The sequence below is a fragment of the Petaurus breviceps genome, unplaced genomic scaffold, assembly GCF_028583685.1.
Source record: "Petaurus breviceps papuanus isolate PSGF00001 unplaced genomic scaffold, PetGlider_PUasm1.0 126, whole genome shotgun sequence".
Taxonomy (NCBI): Eukaryota; Metazoa; Chordata; class Mammalia; order Diprotodontia; family Petauridae; genus Petaurus; species Petaurus breviceps.
In genome coordinates this window covers 16,473,284-16,494,133 of record NW_027185655.1, presented here as the reverse complement: position 1 = coordinate 16,494,133, position 20,850 = coordinate 16,473,284, and the positions used below count along the sequence as shown (strand labels likewise).

Sequence of the window (20,850 nt, the reverse complement as noted above, 5' to 3'; positions counted from 1 at the left end):
CTCCTCCTCCTCCTTCTCTCTCTCCTTCACTTCCTCTCTCCTTCCCTCTTCTGTACTCTTCTTCTTCCTCTTGTTCTTCTCTCTCTCTTTCTCTTTTACATCCCCACTGACCTCAGTGCCCAGTGCCTGACACATAGTAGGCATTTAATGCTTGTTGAAAGGATTGCCCTCTCAAAAGAACTCCTATTCTACCTCCTCCAGAAAACCTTCCCTGCTTCTCCCAGTGGATAATGACCTTCCACTTCAGACCTTTTATAGCACTTTGTTTTGTAATTCTGATGCAGTTGTTTTTATAATAATGTATTAGTATACTAGCATACAGACCCTGTTCACATTGGTGTTGTATGGCTGCCAGTTATGTGACAATACACCCTTAGAAGGCCTGAAAATGATTGTCACCCCAAAGGCATATGATACATGCAGGCAGGTTGCACCATGTTACACAAAAGAACTGTGTGTCCACAAAGAAGTGTATCAGGGAAAAAGACAAGCAAGTCAAGTGGAGAGGGCGAGGCCTAACTGATGAACAGCCCATGGAGGAAGCAAGGTTTCTAGCACTTTGGGTGGACCCAAACTGTCCTGTCAAACTTAGGGGAGAATAAAAATTCTCCCTTTTAAATGTACGTCTCACAAAAGGGAGAGACATGGATGGGTTGTAGTCTTCCAGAGTAGAAATATCTGCATCAATGATATTGCAGATCAAACCGAATATTTGAGTATATAGTGCTCTGGGTCTATTTTGTTTATTTATTTATTGCTGGGGAGGCAGAGTTAAGTGATTTTGCCCAGGGTCATACAGTTAGTAAATGTATGAGGTCATATTTGAACTCAGGTCCTCCTGATTCCAGGTCCAGTTCTCTGTCCACCATCCTCCTAATTGCCCCTGGGTCTACTTTTAATACACAGAAGAAAATAATAAAATTCACAAAAGACCTGAATATAAGGGACAGATTAGAAAGCATCCTATCTCCTCGAATCAATGGAACAATAATGGCACAAACAATGAAATGGAAGGAAAAGTCTAATACTGAATACAGGAGAACTAAGAAAGAACAAGTTTTCATGTGTTAAATGTAATGGTTAACTCATTAATGTCACCTGTTACTTGGGGTTCAGGGCACCTTGGACCACAAAGAACTTCTGCTCTGGACTCACATGGACCTGGTTCAGTCATGGGAAATGTGGCTTTTCTAAAATGCTCTGGCTTGTTATGCTCCCACCTGGAGTGAGTTCCAAGGAAAAGCTCTACAGCAAAACTTAGGAATGGCTTGTTTTAAGGGTCTCCCTTCTAGAAAAGGTACTCAGTGTCACAGTCAGACATAAGACAGCAATTAATTTTCTCCACCACAAAAAGAAAAGTGCTTAACTTAGAAAAGACTCATAGCCCATCATCATCATTATTGTCTCTAAAAAGTAAAGACTCTCTGTGGGACTCCTAAACAGAACACTTTCATATGTATAACTGTCAGGCCAATAAGAACGTGGCTTGGGCTTTCTTCGTTCTGTCAGCTACAGCGTCTTCATAGCAGTTTCTCATAGTGAGCGTGTGAATGTGTAGTTGGGCAGCCAACAGCAACTCAGGAACTCGTGACCTCTAAAACTCATGAAAACCAAGGCTAAAAATGGCCATCTTTTAAGATCGAAGTTCTCACCTATGCTTTGTGAAAAAGACACAAAGCAGAAGAAATAGCCAGGAGCTTGAAGTCTGCTTATAGCCACCAATGAGAGAGGAATGGAAAGAGGTGGAGCTTTTTTTTTTCATGAATTCGTAAAGGCTACCAAGTGGGCAGCTCCATCTGGCTCCAGTCACAGGGACCAAGGGACCGATCAGAGTTGTTGTATTATACCTGTTCTTAGAAAGATCTCAAAGCATCCATCCCTCATGGAACCAGACCACATGTCCAGTTTCATATGGTAGTGATTGGCCCACTACTACATTAGTGTTTGGATAAATGTTTACTTATGTATCTAATTTTGTCGTATAGTATATGCCAAACTTTAGCTGAAGAAATAGGTTGATGCCTAAGATTAACTCCCTGGATAAGTGATTTGGAACTGAAAAACTTAGCTACTATAAGATTCCACCACTAAATAATCAAAATTCTAAAAATTTATTTGGACTTCAAGCCAGAAACTTCAGAGAACAATGCATTTACAACATATGACAATTTTATTTTCTGAACTAGATTTTCAGTAAGCATGAAGAGTTCCATTTACCAACATGTTTTTAAAGGGTTCCAATACTATCAACAGCCTCTTGACCTTAGAAAGCAAATTATATGAATTTTTTCAAGTATCTCTTATTTGAAATGGTCATTACTCTGTAAACCTCATATAAATGTCAGTTAACTAAACTAGAATTGTTTTATTCTTTCTCCTCAAGTTGACTATTTGCTTGTCAGTATACATATTGTATTTTCCTTCCAAATAGACTATAAGCTCCCTTAGTGTAGATACTCTCATTTTTATCTTTGTATGTATTTTCAGTGCCTAACACAGTGCCTTGGACATAGTAGGTATTTAAAAATTGAATTATTATTGCTTGCCTCCTCTGTATGCCTCTTCCCCTTCCTATAATCCTATTTTTTAATGCTTTCTTTCTTATATTCCCTATTTCCCTCATAATTTTAAACACAGAATTTTGGAGATGGAAGGGACTTTAATGGCTCTCTAATCCAAAACATACCTGAAAGGAATCCAGACTATCATATATCTGACAGTGATTCAGCTTCTGCTTGAAGACTTCTGTGGAAACATATGAAGTCTTTTCAGTTTCTCTACGAATATTAGAAAATAAATATTCCTCTAGTCTAAAAATTCTTTCTAGACTTCCCTGTTTCAGTTTATAAATCCAAGGGATGTTGGGGGGGGGTGCCTTTCTTAGGACAATAGACTGAGTGGAAACCAAACCTTGAACAAAAAAGTACTTCTTGTCTTGTTAAGATCTTTGCCTTTCCCTTCTCCTGGGGAGATACTTTCAATGATACTCTACCTCTGTTTTCTAGCTGAACCTTGTGTTTCCAAGACAGTCTTCTCTAAGCCTTGCTGCATGGTTTAGATCTGGCCTCCAGATTCTGAGCATGGCCCTAGCAGTACTGGGCTGGATGGGGACCCTAGTGTCTAACCCATGTGGAAGTTCATAGCTCCCATTGGCAACAGTATCTTCATGACCCAAGTGGTATAGGAAGTTCATTGGATGTTTTATGTGGTCCAGAGTACTGGTCAGATGCAGGTGTATGATTCTCTCTTAGCACTGCCCCGTGGCCTACAAGCAACTGGAACCCTTCTCTGTCTTCATTAAGCTCTTGACTCTGCTGGACCTGCTGGTCCACCTCTTTGGGGACAAATGTACTATGTATGTAGTAGAGAAACCAAAAGCTAACCTCGTATTGACTTCAGGGGAATTCTCCCTTGTCTCAGTATTCCTGACCCCAATCCTTGTGCGCTGGAGACTGCTGACATGATCACCCAGAACAGGAGGACCATCCTCTGTTGGCTGAAGCTCAGAGAAGTTGGAGCCCATCCTGTACTGGGTCTGGGCAGCTTGCCGGGGTTTTCCTGCCAGGTGGGTGTATTGATGTGCCCCACTTGTTCTTCAGGAAACTCAGAAGGCACAGACCACTATATAGCCTGATACTCTGCTTCTGCCCCCTCCCCAATGGTCTCCAGGAGTCCTTCTGAGAATCTAAACAGGAATCATGCCTGAATCTGGAAGGGAAGCTGGGCAAATGACTCCCTGAGCCGAGAGAGGCCTTCCTTCCCCTGCCTTCCTCTCAGAAGATGGAGCTATGGGTGACCCTGAAAACTCTGAGATTTTGTGTTTTCTTTTTTCTAACCTCTTGGAAGATTCAATCAAGAGGGTGACTCCCTACCTTTTTCCTGGTCTTTGCTGCTGCTACTGATGCAGATGGTCTTTCAGAATCTTCTTTGGATAATAGAACTACAGAGTATCTTTCCCTAGATAACAGAACCACAAAGACCTCCCCTGTCCTTCCCCAGTATTAAGTGCAAAGTTCTTCAGCAGTGCACTCTTGTAATGGGAATGTAAATTTTGAAGATCTTCCCTGCCCCTAGGCTAAAGTACACCTGGAGCCTGGGGTGGGAGGCTTGTTTTTCAGTAGATACTTCTTGATTAGCCAGTTTGTCAATAAGGTTGTTACATTCTCTGAGCCAGGAGAAGGCTAGATAAGCCCTGATGTGTAGCTTTGTTTTGGGGCTCACTTTGAGAAGTGTTCTGTGATTTGATCTGGATTCTGGGAAGCCGTTTTCCAGAGCCCCCCCCGGCTTTGAAAAACCCAGATGTTGATTTGGTATGGATGTAATGGTTGGACAGTTTGGAAAGCTGTCTACTTGATCTGTTTCTGTCTTGATAATTCTGCCTGTATACTTTGAAGTTCAGGGTGCTGACCTTTTCCCCCTGAACAAGGTAAATATGTCTGACTGATTAAAGTAAGCTTGTTAACCCATTTTGAGTTTCTTTCCTTTATCAAAGCAGATCCAAGAACCTGTATTGGCAGCAAACCCTGAGGACACTGGGGTGCTTGCTGCTACAACTCTCCACTCCCATATCTCAAGAAAACAGGACCACTAAAATCCCACTAACTTTCCTCATCCTCCTTAAAAACTGTGATAAGATACTATCATTCCCTGGCCTCCAGCCAGCAAGGAGAGGATCTCCCTTCTACTTAACCTACTCTTTTCTTACTAATCCAGAATCCAGAATCTGAAAGCAGCTTCCTTACCTTCTCCACCTCCTCTCATGCTACTTACCGTCCCTTCCTGCCCGTTTGCAATGTTTCCATGGTTTTTAGAAAATAAAGTGTGTGTGTGTATATGTCCATTTCTTATTTTACATTCAGAAGGAAGTACCCTCTTCCTCATTCTGAAAGGATTATGATATTACTAATAGGGAAGAAAATTCTATCCATCCTTCAGGGGAGTGATCAAGGAAGGAATTTAGTCATTATTGCCTATACTATTTGTTGAAATACAGTACTGCAACACAGCAAACTTTATTTTCAATGTATCATGGCATTTTTCTTGTTCAAAACTCCTATACCCCCACCTTGAAGAATATAGAGCAGAGACTTGTTCAAGGCTATGGAGGAAGGAGGATAGCCCTTTGGATGTTTTCCTAAGCCAGAAATATTTGGCTATAGAATGATGTTAAATTAAATAGAATTATTTCTGGTAAATTTACTCCTCCTTAAGGTAGTTCATTCCACTTTTGCAAAATTCTAGTTCATAGCAAGTTATTCCTGACCTCAAGCCTACTCTTGCCTCAATGCAGCTTCCATTCATTATTCTATGTTCTACCCTCTAAGACCAAATCCAACACAGCCAATCCCCTTTCACATGATATATCTGTGTAAGGGTGAAGTTGAAACCACTATACCCCATTTTGGTCTTATACCTCAACTAGGTGAGAACATATTTCAATTAATTAAAAGACCTTAGAGTAAAAGGCAAAAAGACCTTGCAAGCCATTTGATGAAATAAACCCAGATATGAGACCTCTTCCATTTGACTGTGGGATTTTGTTACACCTTCTGTATAAAAACATGAGTTAGCTGGAATGGGAGACCTTTGCAGAAATTAGAACAAGTATGACTTTCCAGTACATCCCAGAAGAGGAACCACTTGAGGTATGGGAGTAGAGATGAGGCATTAGCTTTGACCTGGGCCAAGCATCTTTCAAGATCAAAGCCAAAGTTTCCTCTTTAATCACCATCACCATGATCCCCATTTTAATCAGTGAGCCTTCTAATTTCAGAAGATGTTGAACTTCTCATCTTCCCACTGGTGCCCAAAATGGGGTTCTTGGATCAGCTGACAGCAGTGTCTCCATCAGGAGCTAAAGACAGTCTGGACACAGACTCACCATGCTTAAGGGGAAACTTCTTGAGTACCCCATAAATGAAAAAAAAAAAGGATTTCTGTCAATCAGGAACTGTTAACCATCTGACATGTATTCTCTAAGCTGGAGCCCACTTTCCCCTAGATTTTGTATGTACTGGTGGGCGAGTATAACACTGACTTTGGGGGGGGGGAATTTTTCCTACCAACTCTTCATATTGTACCATATTAGTGGAATACTTCTCTAAAAACTGCTTAAGGATAAATTCTTAAGGTAAATTCCAGGCTGATTATCTTGAGGGAAAGCATGCCAGCAGGGGCTCTAGCTGATGGCATTGGAGAACCACCCCAACCCATATGGGATGTTCACTAGGAGTAGGGAGGAGGAGATGTAGCCATCTTTGCTCTAGGAACCTGACTCATCTGTGAAAGTGGGAGTTGGGATAAGGATCTTCAGAACTTATATGGGCTCTGCCTTCAAATACTTGAACATAGTTATGTCCCCCAACTTTTCTAGAGGCAACTAGTGGGCAAGATGGGTAAAGTGCTAGACCTAAAAGTCAGGAAGACACATTCAGATGCAGCCTCAGACACTATCTGACCCTGCCCAAGTCACTTAACTTCTGTCTGCCTCAGTTTCTTCAACTGTAAAATAGAGATAATAATAGCACCTACCTTCCAGAGTGGTTGTAAGGACAACGTCAGTACATGTGCAGTACCTCACACATAGTAGACACTTAATAAATGTGAAGGAATTTCCTTCTTTTATTCACGCTAACAGCTCCTAGTTCCTTGATCCAATCCTCATATGGTCTAGAATCAAGACTCTTCACCTTCTGTTTGCCCTCCATAGGAGGGCATCATTGGCATCATCATCATCATCATCATAGCTAACATTGCTATAGTACTTATCATGTGCCAGGCACTACACTAAGAAATGTACAATTATTATCTCATCAGATCCTCACAATAATCCTCTGAGGTAGGTGCAGTTATTACCCCCATTTTACAGATGAGGAAATGGAGGCAAATAGAGGATAACACTACTAGTAAGTATTTGAGACAGGACTGAACTCTGGTCTTCCTGACTCCAAGCATGGTTCTCTACCTTATTCAGGGAAGTTATTCCTCTTAATGAAGTCTAAAATGGCATTCGTTTTTTTATTTCCATATCACACTAACTTATTTATACTGGGTTTGAAATCCATTATGACCCCCAAATCTTTTTCAAACAAATTAGTAAGCTGACCATTCCTGTCCTGTCCTTTATATAAAGTTTAATTTTTGAATCCAAATATAAGACTTCACATTTATCCCTACTAAGTTAGATTTAAGTGAGGGAGGGCTGTGCAAAGTCACCAGCCTCACTTTCAAAGGATCACATAAGTGGCTGGGGCTGGATTTGAACTAAGGTCCTTCTGACTCCAGGATTGGTGCTCAGTCTACTGCACTACCTAGTTGCCCCCATCAGTCTATTTTCTTTTTTTTTTTTTGGAGGACAATTGGGATTAAGTGACTTGCTCAAGGTCACATGGCTAGTTTTTGTGTTAAGTATCTGAGGCCGAATTTGAGCTCAGGTCTTCCTGACTCCAGGGCCTGTGCATTATTCACTACACCACCTAGTCGCCCCATCATCAGTCTATTTTCAATTCCTGTTCTTTCTACCTTCACAATATCTTTTAGATATCTGCCTCAGACACAGCCTGCCCCTTCAGTGTAGGTCCTCATCCCCTCACATCTGGATTATTTCAATCACCTGCTGGTGGGTCCCCCTTCCACAAGTCTCTCCCTGCTCCAGTCTATCCTATGCTCAATTGATGTTCCTACAGCACAGATATGACCATGTCTCACATACCACCATCACCACCCCAGGCATTCAATAAACTCCAGTGGCTATTACCTCCAAATTCAAACATAAAATCCTGTTGGGCTTTAAACCTATTCACAATCTGGCCCCTTCCTACCTTTCTAATCTTACATTTTGCTCCACTTCACATACTCTAGGAGTCTTAATGTCCCTTGAAAATATCATTCCATCTTTTGAGTGCTCTTCTTTCTCATCTCTACTTCTGGTTTCTCTAGCTTATTTCAAGATTTAGCACAAACCATACCTTTTTCAAGAGGATTTTTCTGATCTCTTCCCTACTGTTAGCGTTTTCTTTCTGTGGTTAATTCCAATTTTTTGTTGTTGTTCGATTGTTTTTTCAGTCACGTCCAAGTCTTTGTGATCCCATTTGGTATTTTCTTGGCAAAGATACCGGAGTGGTTTGCCATTTTCTTTTCCAACTCATCTGACAGATAAGGAACTAAGGCAAACAGGGATAAGCAACTTGCCCAGGGTCACACAGCTAGTAAATATCTGAGGTCAAATTTGAACTCAAGAAGATGAGTCTTCTTGACTCCCGGTCTGGCAATCTATCCACTGTAACACCACCTGGCTGCCCTTAATTCCAATTTACCCTATAATGTGTATTTACATATTTGTGTATATGTTGTCTCCACTATTAGAATGTAAACTCCTTGAGGCTGTCCTCAAGGAATTGTTTTTCCTTTTCTTTGCGTCTTCAGCACTTAGCACAGTAATTCCTACACAGCAAGCACTTAATAAATGCTTAATTGATTGGCTGACCGACTTTGTAGAATTGTGAGATTGTGGAACTTTCCATGGAGAATTCTGATAGAAGCAGCAAAAATGCAGGTTGAAATGTAGGTTATGGGGGTGGCCGGGTAGCACAGTGAGTAAGAGCACCAGCTCCAGTGTCGGGATAACCTGGGGATCGAATCCGGGCTCAGACACTTAGCGCCCGCCCAGAAACACCTGGCCATGTAACCTTGAGCAAGTTACTGAACCCCAATTGCTTTAAAAAAAAAAAAAAAGAAATGTAGGTTATGTGGCATGTGTTAGCTGAGAATTTTGTTGGAAAATGGGGACCCAGGCACTCTGTTTCCCTCCCCACAAGCTGCTCTATTGCAACCATTGTAACCAATGACTTTTAGTTTTATTTTTATTTTTTGCTTTGCTGATAGGGACAATAATTGGTGAGCTAGACTGAGCATGTTATAGTAACTTCTGTTCTAAGTCTTCCTGCATGTGGGAGAGACCCTGCTGTACTCTCCTACTACTGTGATTTAAATGTTACTTTCATTGGTTCTTTTGAGCTATGTTGATGCTGTCTGAGATTTATATTTTTATGCTTTGAAATTGTCCTACAAAGTAACGTTCTATTGCTGATAGCTGAAAGTAGTGTTTTGCTTTAGTCCTTTAATTTTATTTTTCAATGGGATATTTTTGTAAATTTTGTTTATATTTTGTGTTGTCTTCATATATTTTTGATTTGCCTCAAAAAGGGATTCTTGTTGAGAATTTTCTATGCTTATTGACTAGTTTTATTTTCCCTTTCTTTCTTTCTTCCTTCCTTCCTTTTCTTTCTCTCTCTCTCTTTCTTCCTTTTCTTTCTCTCTCCTTTCTTTCTTCTTTCTTCCTTCCTTCCTTTCTTTCTTTCTTTCTTCCTTCCTTCCTTCCTTCTTTCTTTCTAATGACACAGAAAAGTTTTGTCTCATTTCCTGGTTATATACTTGAAATATCTTTCTAGCGACTATTGAAGGAAGGTCCTAATTGTTTTTTAATATGGTTGCTGCCTATACACCTTTACCAGATAGGCTTTTTGCCCCATGATCTATTTGATTGATAATGTTATTATTCAAGACATTTCTTGCTGGATGTTGTGTATTGTCATATTATGAAGAAACTTTGAATGGATGCTATTTGTATACTTATTTGCCCTATGTTGGTACTTGGAAAAAGTTATTTGATGCTGTTTTTCATAATTTGCATTTGATACCTATTTTATCTATATTTCTTTGCATGTTTGCTTATTTTTTATCCCTGTGTATTAATTGCATTCAATTTGTTTTATTTGAGTTGATATTACTAGCCTTGCTGAACAATTTCTTTAAATGAGTGATGAAGCAGTTGAGATATATTGTCACATTGTAAGTGTTAAAAAATTGTAAAGGCCTCCTGCTTTAGTGGTAGACCCAGATTATAAGGTTAAAGATACTTTTTAAATATTGCAAAGTAACATGAGAAGCTTGGGAGATGGCAGAGTAAAGTATACGAATATAAAAGCACATGAGATAAGTCAAGAAGGTCTATGTGAATGAGTTGAATCATTTGATCATGCAAGTCTTTCTGATGAAAAAGCAGCAGGAGATAGTATCTAGGAAGTATAAATCCAGCCTCTGAGGAGGAAAAGATTCTAAGAATCTGAACAAGGAAGGTTTTCCCACAGAGAAACAGTCATATTCAAGTTTGGAAAAGACACTTCTCCCATAGGTAAACTTGAGCTTAGACCTCCCTCCTGTGACAGACATTGACATAAGCCAAAATTCCCCATCTTTCCTTGAAAGGCGACATGCCCCTGAGGACAGTGGGACACTTGGATTGGGCATGAAGAAAATATGCTATAGGGGTGGAAGGCCCCAGAATCAGAAAAGATGATTAGATTGATAGAAACTCTCAGAGGGGCAGCTCTTGGCTTTGTACAGAGTCTTAAGGCTAACAACAGCTCAGAATCATCTGCTCCATTAGATGATCTGTTTGGTGGCTGTGGGGCTACACAGAAAGCATTTAACACATTGATTGATTCTACCATGCACTGTATGAGAATGACTCTCTGACTTGGTAGTCAATGTAAGCATGACTGCAGAGGCTAAAAAGCTGAGAAAGAGAATCTGGTCAGACTGCAGCAAACAGGCAGAGGTCTAAAATACAACCCTGAGATTGTCCTGAACCCTGTTAGAGGCAAAGACCCTCCTGAAAGCTAATGGAGGTGAAGCAATTATTAATACAGATAGTATATCACTTTATTTTTTCTAAAAGGAACTCTGACCTTACTGTCCTGGTAATAGCTTCTTAAGTATGGGCCACAGAAGGAAAGCCAGGGAGATTCACTGAAAATATAGAGGTGAAGGCAGAGAGTCAAAGAAAATAAAGTAAGAGAGTAAACAAAGGATAAAACTGTTCTTGTAAAGGTAAAAGCCCAATAAAGTAGAGGGCACAAAAATCTGATTAAAAGACCACCTCCATCAGTCCATAAACAGGACCCTTTCTCTGTTATAGTTGTGGATTAGAGAATTATATGTGTGTTAAATGTACAAATGATACAGTTTTGGCTTTGCAAAAGCTAATGTCATGCTCTAACTCAGAGAACCCAAAATGTGCCCAGGGAATGAGAATTACTTGGACCCAGAGGACAGTCACACTTATCTCATTATTGATTCCTTATAGGTCTATTCGACTTGAATTTCTAGTTCTCCATTTAGAGAAGATTGAGTAAAGATAGAGAATGTGGACTTGAATGCTGTCCTAGATAGTAGATTACAAATTATCACTATCTTCTATGGATTCCATAAGAAACATTTGAGAAAAATATCTTGAAAGTCTGTGGACTTAATGGATTAAATGATGAAGACTAGCTGTAGCTGGGATACATCAAGGTAAGCTTGAATTTCTGTATGCAAGTCTTTTGGTGTCAATAAGAAAGTAGATATGGTGGCTCTTATAGGTCCATAATTCAACATTCACTGAAATGTCAGCACTGCTTGGAACCAATCTCCGCCCATTAAAATACTAGCAATAAGCTGTGACTTAATATTCACACACTTGGACCATTCACAGTCAAGAACAGAGACCTTCAAGAGGATAGAGAAGTGCCACGGAACATCACAAGAACATTGACTTTTTAAACTCTGACATGGATCCTGAGGCATTTGACTTTGGTGATTCTCTGGGATCAGAAGAATGGAAGGATTAAGTTGAGGTAACTCAGTAGGAGTACAGCCATCTTCTCACCGTATGTGCAGAATGTGTCCAAACAGTATTCCCCAGAATCCAACTGACCAATTATCAACCATTCTAGAAAAATCCTTCTATCTATAACGGAAGACCTGAGAAACCATCTCAAAGAAATGCTTGTCATTGGAATCAACACAGAATGTAGCGGCTCTTATGCATTACCAATAGTGGTGGTACCAAAAAAGAATGGAAAGAAATGAATGTGAGTAAACTACCAGACTTTGAACAAAGTGAACCAGGACACTATGTCATGAGTTCAAGATGCTCTGAAGTGTCTGCTAGGCAGTCAGTGATTCTTGTGTAGTGGATATCTGAGGAAGAAAAGGAGAAAACTGCTCTCGTCTATCCAGTTGGATTTTCCTAGTCTTCATGTATGCTTCTAGATATGTTGAAAGGGCATCTACCACTTTCCAATAGCTGATGACAAAATGGTGGAGGACGTGCACCCATAAAGATAGGTACTGCTTGGAAGAATTTAAACATCTTTGTCTTTGGAAACATGCTGGAAGAACATGAGGAAAGACTAAAGAAAGTCCTGGATTGACTGTAGGAAGCTGGTCTAAAGTTGTCAAATATCATTTATCTATTTATCACAAGGTGCAAACAGTGATCCAGAGAAGGTAGCTATACTTCTGAATTCCACATCAACAGAATCTTCAAGCTATAAGGACTTTTCTAGGATAGAGAAGTTTTATAGGAAATCTATTAGGAATGATGCAAATATACTCACTAGGTCTGTATCCTTAAATCCTTAGATCATTAAAAAGGGGAAAGGACCTACATGCACAAAAATATTTATAGTAGCTCTTTCTGTGGTGGCAAAGAATTGGAAATTCATGTGATACCTATCAATTAGGGAATGGCTGAACAAGTTGTGATATATGAATGTATTGGAATACTATTTTGTTCTAAGAAATGATGAGTAGGCACATTTCAGAAAAACCCGGAAAGGTTTTTAGATGAACTAATGCAAACTGAAATGATCAGAACCAGGATAACATTGTATACAGTAACAGCAACATTGTGTGATGATCAACTATGATTGACTTAGCCTTTCTCAGTAATACAATGACCTAAGACAATTGCAAAAGATTTGTGATGGAAAACGCTATCCAGATCCAAAGAAAGCACTGATGAAGTCTGAATTCAAATCAAAGCATACTATTTTCACTTTCTTTATTTTTAGTATTTTTTCTTTTTGTTCTGTTTCTTCTTTCACAACATGACTAATATGGAAATATATTTTACACAATTGTACATATATGATCTATATCAAATTGCTTACTGTCTTATAGAGAAGGGAGGGTAGGGGAAGGAGGGAGAAAATTGGGGACTCAAATTTTATTTAAAATGAATGCTAAAAATTGTCATTAAAATGTAATTGTAGGGGCAGCTAGGTGGTGCAATGAATAGAGCACTGGCCCTGGAGTCAAGAGGACCTGAGTTGAAATCCAGCCTCAGACACTTAACACTTACTAGCCGTGTGACCTTGGGCAAGTCACAACCCCAATTGCCCTGCCTTCTGCCCTCCAAAAAGCCTAAAATAAAATAAAATGTAATTGGAAAAATAAAATACTATTTAAGAGAAGAAAAGAATGATGAAACTAATGCAACTATTAAGTGAGCTCATTTGTTTATGTATGGTTAAAAAGATTTAGAAGCAGAAGGGCAAAAAAATACAAAGTAGTTTTAAAACCTACAAAACACTTTGGAGTCCAATGAATGGACAAATGTGAAGGTCTTTAAATACTTAGTAAACTGTCTCATAAATGTATAAGTGTTGGCCAATGCAGACCCAAGCTAACCTTTTTTGCTCCGTAGAGAGTCCAGCCTAGGAATACAATCACTAGAACTGCATTCACCAGCATAGGTTTGACTGATAGTGAAATTTATTACTCCATCCACAAGCTAGAGCTTTTTTTGCTTCAAAGTAAGCTGTCACTTATAGGTTCAAAGACCATATAATGTACATGGAATAAAACTCCAAGTGTGGACTGACAATTCAGTGACATAGTTTGACCAATATTAAATTGAATGCTGCATGCCAGAGATGGGTAGCAGCTCGAACCAATTATGAATTAAGTATGTACTATAAACCAGGGAAAACTAATGTGTGTGCAGATACCCTTTCCTGAATGCCATGTAATTAATAATGAACCCCCCCCCAAAAAAAAAAGTTCAAAAGGTATATGTGATACTCAAGGAGCTGGACCACAAGCAAGTGGATATGTAAATGAGAACTTAAGACTTTCACCAGGCAGAATACAGTCCACATATGTGCTTCTTGTTCCATTTAACCAGCCTTCCTTGCCTCAGTTGTCTATGGATGACTGCACGTGAGAACAAATGGCTACAAGAGAAGTGATCAAATTCAGAAACCAAGGAAGGCATGCTAAAGGGTTTGGCATAATCACCTTATTGTTAATCACAGAAACTTTTAAGTTAATTCCATCTTAATGTTCTACCAAACTTTGACTGCTCTTATGTGTGAAACCATGAAGCATTTGGTACTACCTCCAACATACTGCTCAATAGACTCTGAGGAAAATGGGCCATCTACCAGTTACACAAAGATGGTTCTAACCAGATTTGGGATCTAAAAGTACATCTGTATAATTTTTAAAACTTCAATTTCATTTGGCAACAGGTCAAATCCACAACAGATACATTGGGAGCAGGAACATGGAAGGCCATACCTGTGAGCTTGCCATTCATCTCAGATATGACCTTTGCCCTACAGCAGCACCAGTGGAAGCAGGGATGATGTTTTGGGCAGCAGTAGGCCCATCATGCCACAACTTGCCAGAAGGGCCATCTACTGTCTTCTGGGTAGCAGTAACAGCATGGGCTGCGGACATGAGTTTTTCCACAATGCCAAAGTTGTCATGAATGATCATGGCCAAGGGGGCCAAGTAGTTGGCAGTGCAGAAGACATTACTGACAATCTTAAGGAAATTATCATATTTGTCATGACTCACTCCTATCACAAATACAGGAGCATCAGCAGAACGAGCAGAGATGATGACCCTCTTGGCTCCACCCTTCAAGTGAGCCCCAGCCTTTTCCATGGTGGTGAAGACTCCAGTGGACTCTACAACATGCTTGGCTCCAGCATCTCCCCATTTAATATTGGTGGGATCCCACTCCGGGAAGATGGTAATGGTTTTTCCATTAATCACCACTTTTCCATTCTCAGCCTTGAGAGTGCCCTGGAATTTGCCATGGGTGGAATCATATTGGAACATATAAACTATGTAATTGAGGTAAATGAAGGGGTCATTGATGGCCACACTATCTATTCCACCTGAGTTGAATGCAACACTGGGCACCAGGCATCCCAATATCCATTGACTCTGGCCTTCATCATCTTGTCTCATGAATATAGCTACAGAAGTAGATCCGAGCACCAAGCTTGGGAGAAGAGCTGAGTAAGTGTATAAGCTTTTAAAGTATGGATTTTGTGGCCTTTATTTTGACTATTCAGAGGCATATTTTTTGTCACTATTGAATCCGTTGTCTACTATTCTAGATAGTCGAGATTGTCAGATAAGTAACTTGAAATATGTGATTTTATCTAGGTCTTTTTTTAGTAGAGAGAGGTAGAGGGAGACAGAGACAGACAGAGAGACAGAGAAAGACAGAGAGAGAGAGATGAAGCACTTAGTAAACACGTTTTTGCTATTAAAACCTGAGAATACCAATAAAAACATTTCTAATACCCAATGCTGTTTACCTCTTTCTATCTCCAGAGTCCTACAAATAGTGAGTATTCAATAAATGTTTACTAATGATACTGCTGCTAAGATGGTTTCTCTTAAAGTTTCATTTTTCAGATTTGCTTTAAAACAGTGTAAAATCAGTCACTTATGTAGAATCTTTCTGAAGTGACCCCATGTTTTTAATCTTGCTTGACTTTGGAGAGGGTGATCCTGCAGGAGAGGGCAATCTCTAATCATATCTCCTTAGTGTAAATCTCATCTCCTCCTAATGAGTACATGGCAGCTGCTTCAACATCATGCTCACTTACCCCATCTCTTCAACTGAAAGGTGGGCCAATCAAAATACTTAGGACAGAGCCGAGCCAGCGCTGATCCCACTTCCTCACAATCATGTGATCCAATCAAAATACCTTTGCCCTTATATGGAAGCCTCTTTCTCCTCTCTATAAAAGCAGTGCCCAATTTGAATCCCTGGTCAGCCTAGTCAGCCCATTAAGGCTGTTCTGCTTTGGTGTGTTAGTAAACTCCTTTTTAACTTTCTCTTCCTTAGTTTTGCTTCCTTGATCAGGGGGAGGACCTGAATACAGAATTTTCCTTTTAACACAACTTTCTGGAAAAATTATTAGCAATTATTTAATATGGGAACATGAAAGTCTCTATTTTTTGTCATATGTACTAGACATCAAAGTTAAATTCTTTGGATTAAGAGAAGGGCTACAATTTAAATATTATTAACTCCATTCTCTAAACTCATAATTTAAAAAAATCATGTGGACAAGAAGAATTTCTAATGGCAATGGCACAGACGTTCAATTTTTCCTTGGCAAAATATGCTCAATAAGGGTAGATGACATTTAGTACATTTTCCTTCATGAAGCTTAGAAACACATAAACACAATTTAATTCAGTATTTATAAACTGAAAAATAGCCCAGCTATGATAATTAAAAAACAAAATCTAATGCTGTAGCTAGTCCAGAAAAATGAGCAATTTCTTTACCTTAAATATTATTTGTCAAACATAATTTAAACCAAATCTTTCACTATACTCAGTACTTTTAATAATTTTTTTTCTGAAAGAATTTGCTTCCTATTATATCTGGGTATATAAAAAGCTCTGTTACAAATATAACTTCGGGCAAATAGAGATCTGAATTTTTCTCTTGCATCCCTAGCAATATAAAAAACAAGGCCTTCCATTCCTCCAAAAGGAGTATGATCATTTCCAAGGAGAAAAGTTAAAAGGTACACATTGATGAAATTCTTTACTATATGAGTATATGATATACTATGTGAAGATATATGAGTATCAACTATATCGTGAAATTAAATGATAGCCAAATAAGATTCTAATTGGCGTAATTAATTTTTGTTGTTTTTTTTTCCTTTAAAAATCTTGAATTTTTTAATTATGTCCTTACTACATTATTGACTCCTTGAGGACAGGACCATGTTTTGATCTTTCTATTTCCTTTAGTTTTATCAATGTTTAGTACATAGAAAGCACTTGGTAAACATTCTGTGGACTAAATATGGAGTTCAAATCTGAAGGATGGTATTCTGTTCCCCAATAAAAGTTATGGCATAGCCAGCTGTCAGACAACCTTGTATATACTACTTTCTTTTCAAGGTCTCCAATGGGCCTTTTTTGGAAAGGGCAAATGTCAAATGTTAGAGAAAGACAGCTTCTTCTATAAAGCATATGTGAACTTTATCCCATGAAGTTACCCTGCAAGTTAAACAATAAATAATTATCAATTCCTGATTCTAAACATTCAAGTCATTTCAATAATATTATGAAGCTCCATGGGAATAAGAAAGAACAGTGACAATTCTAAACATGCTTGGAATGTTGTATCCCATGGGCACAGAAACTCTATCTTGAATTGACGAAGCAGCTGATGCTATTTTTTCTTCCAAATGGCTATTCACTTCTTCTTCACTTAACAGTGATCTTTAAAACTTTCAAATGTCAAAAATCTATCTCTCTTATGAGCCTAAGGTAATCTTAGTTTTAAAAATAAATGTGACACATTTCTCACGTTAAAAAATGCAAAACTCAACAAATAAAACTTGAAATAAATCTTCCTACTTCTGTTCTTTTTTCTAGTATATGTAACCTCTCCTTAGATTCCTGCCATTTAAAACCAAATCATGGAAAATATCTCCAGAGGATTATTTTTTCAGAGAGTAAAGAGTAAAATGAATAGCTCTGCAAGTATAGTTCATAATAAAAATGTTCACATAGCCTTAATACATCCTAATAAAAAAGACTATAATTATATCTCATTTTCAGAGTGATAAATCAGAGATTTGTTAGAGGTTAGCTAGAGGCCACATGTGTCATTAGCAGAATAATAACTGTGGTCCTGAATAGCTGGTTCTATGGTCCCTATTCTGAGCACTGTCAATATATTACCGAGAGAAATATGTTTCCATAAAAGTAGGTCATGGTAACACTAATTGGAAATTTGGTAGGCTATCAAGGAAGATAGAACCCAGTCTTTAATTGGAAACCAAATCACAGACTATCCACAGTATCTAATTACTTTCAGATATAACAATAACAGGTATACCCTGTGTGTAAAAGCAAAACCCATTTAGAGCACACAGGAGAAGGAATATTAGTGACTCTCCAAGAACATAATCCAAGTATGAAAATTTCCTGACACCATAACTTGGCAAAACCTGAGGATGATTATGGATTCAAGTGTATAATATCAATAATAGTTGAAGGCTATTAGGAATGTGAGTGGGTGGTTGGGGAATGGAATGTCAAGGACCTAAACAGACTTGTAAAGACTGTGTCTGAATATTCCTGAGTCCACTAGGCTTAACACTTCCTCTCTTTATGAAACTGGAAGCACTATAAACCTAAGGCATTAGTAAAAAAAAAAATAATGCTAAAAATTGTTGTGACATGTAATTGGGAAAAAAATAAAATACTATTAAAATATAATAAAAATAAAAATAAGGCATTGAGCTTAAAAGAAATCCTTGTTTCAAAATCATGGACAACCCCTGCTTATACTACATTGTTGTTATTATAGTTTGTCCTTCATTCTGGAAGAGGACCATGATATCAGGGAAGTGATGCCATGAAGTGGATTTAAGTGAGGAAGGGCTGAACTCCATCATTATGGCCACACTGGCTATACTGGGGGAAAAGCAGCTTAAAGTTCTAAAAGGACCTTGAGCAAATGATTTAACTTTAATCTCTCTGTCCCTTGTTTTTCTTATTTGAAAATGGAGTGGTTGGACAGAACCCACAAAGTGACAGAGAAAAACAAATCTTCCACTGAAGGCAAACTGGCAGGCTGACAAAAAGGGTTCATGGCAGTATGCTAGGAGCTGAGTGCAGTCCTGCAGGAGCTGCGCGGTTTTGGTCCCAGGGCAGCCCCAACAAGTGGGGGCTGGAGCAGACTCCAAGAGAATGAATCACCAACAGCTGTGGTGGTTTCCTGACTTTTCAAACCATGAACACCAAAAAGAAAGTAAGGTCAGTCAGAGTTCTATTGGAAAGGAAGCATGCGGTCTGGCCCCTGCCCCGGGGGAAAGGTGGCAGGAGGCACAGCTGCTGCAGAGACTGCTGTGTGGCTGCCTCAGGAGCTCCTGGCCTGCAGATGGTAGGGGACCAAGAAACCATTTAGAAGGATATCGCTCTTGCTTTGACCTGCTTGGATCTGGGTGGCAGTCTTGGGTGGTGGTCCTGGGGTGAGAAATGCCAGTTTTCCAGTGTGGTGTCTGTAGAGAAGGTGCCCTCCTCAGACCTCTGACAACATTTGCGAAAACCCCAATAATTTGGGAGAAAGCTCTCCTCACTGGAAGCAGAGTTCTACCGTGGCAAAGAGCTCAAAAGTCAAGTAATTGATTGGCAATATGATCAAGCAGAGGAAGCACAAACAGACTATAGAAGATCAAAGCATGGAATGGGAGGAAGACAATGAGGTCAGAACTCCTGCATCAAAAGCTTCAATAAAAAATATGAATTGCTTACAGGCCATGGAGGAGCTCAAGAAGGATTTTGAAAATCAAGTAAGAGAAGTGGAGGAAAAACTGGGAAGAGAAATGAGAATGATGCAAGAAAAATATGAAAAGAGAGTCAACAACCTGACTGAAGAAAATAATACCTTAAAAATAGACTAACTCAAATGGCAAAAGAGGCTCAAAAAGCCAATGATGAGAAGAATGCCTTAAAAAGCCAAATTTGCCAAATGGAAAAGGAATTTCAAAAAATCACTGGAAACAATAATTCCTTCAAAACTAGATTGGAGCAAATGGAAGCTAATGACTTTATAATAAAGCAAGATACTATAAAACAGATCCAAACAAGTAAAAAAAATTGAAGGCAATGTGAAATATCTCATTGGAAATACCACTGACCTGGAAAATGGATCCAGGAGAGATAATTTAAAAATTATTGGCCTACCTGAAAGCCATGATCAAAAAAAGAACCTAGAAATTATCCTTCAAGAAATTCTCAAGGAAAAATGCCCTGATATTTTAGAACAAGAGGGCAAAATAGAAATTGAAAGAATTCACCTATCACCTGAAAAAGATTCCAAAAAGAAATGTTCCCAGGAACATTATAGACAAATTCCAGAGTTCCCAAGTCAAGGAAAAAATATTACAAGCAGCCAGGAAGAAACAATTTGAGTACTGTGGAAATAATCAGAATAACACAAGATCCAGAAGCTTTTACATTAAGGGATCTAAGGGCTTGGAATATGATATTCCAGAGGTCAAAGGAGCTAGGATTAAAACCAAGAATCACCTACCCAGCAAAACTGAGTATAATGTTTCAGGGTGAAATAGAGGACTTTCAAGTACTCGTGATGAAAAAAAAACAGTTGAATAGAAAATTTTACTTTCAAATACAAGAAGCAAGAGAAGCATGAGAAGGTAACCAGGGAAAAGAAATCATAAGGAACTGTAGCAGCAAGCACCCCGAGCATGCTCAGGGTGGCTGCCCATACAGGTTCTTGGATCTGCTTTGTTAAAGGAAAGCAACTCAAAATGGGTTAACAAGCTTACTTTAATCAGTCAGACATATATCGTTTACCTTGTTCAGGGGAAAAGGTCAGCACCCCGAACTTCAAAGTACACAGACAGAATTATCAAGACAGAAACAGATCAAGTAGACAGATTTCCAAACTGTCCAACCATTACATCCATACCCAGTCAACATCTGGGTTTCCACATCTGGGTTTTCCAAAGCCGGGGGGACCCTGGACAACGGCTTCCCAGAATACAGATCAAATCACAGAACACTTCTCAAAGTGAGCCCCCAAAACAAAGCTACACATCAGGGCTTATATAGCCTTCTCCTGGCTCAGAGAATGTAACAACCTTATTGACCCACTGGCCAATCAAAAAGTATCTACTGAAAAACAAGCCTCCCACCCCAGGCTTCAGGTGC

The 20,850-nt window shown here is 39.0% G+C and overlaps 1 pseudogene; it reads right to left on the bottom strand.

Annotated features, from left to right (window-relative positions):
• Positions 1–13,909: 13,909 nt before the first annotated feature.
• Positions 13,910–18,156, bottom strand: LOC138169576 (glyceraldehyde-3-phosphate dehydrogenase-like; annotated as a pseudogene).
• Positions 18,157–20,850: the final 2,694 nt, after the last annotated feature.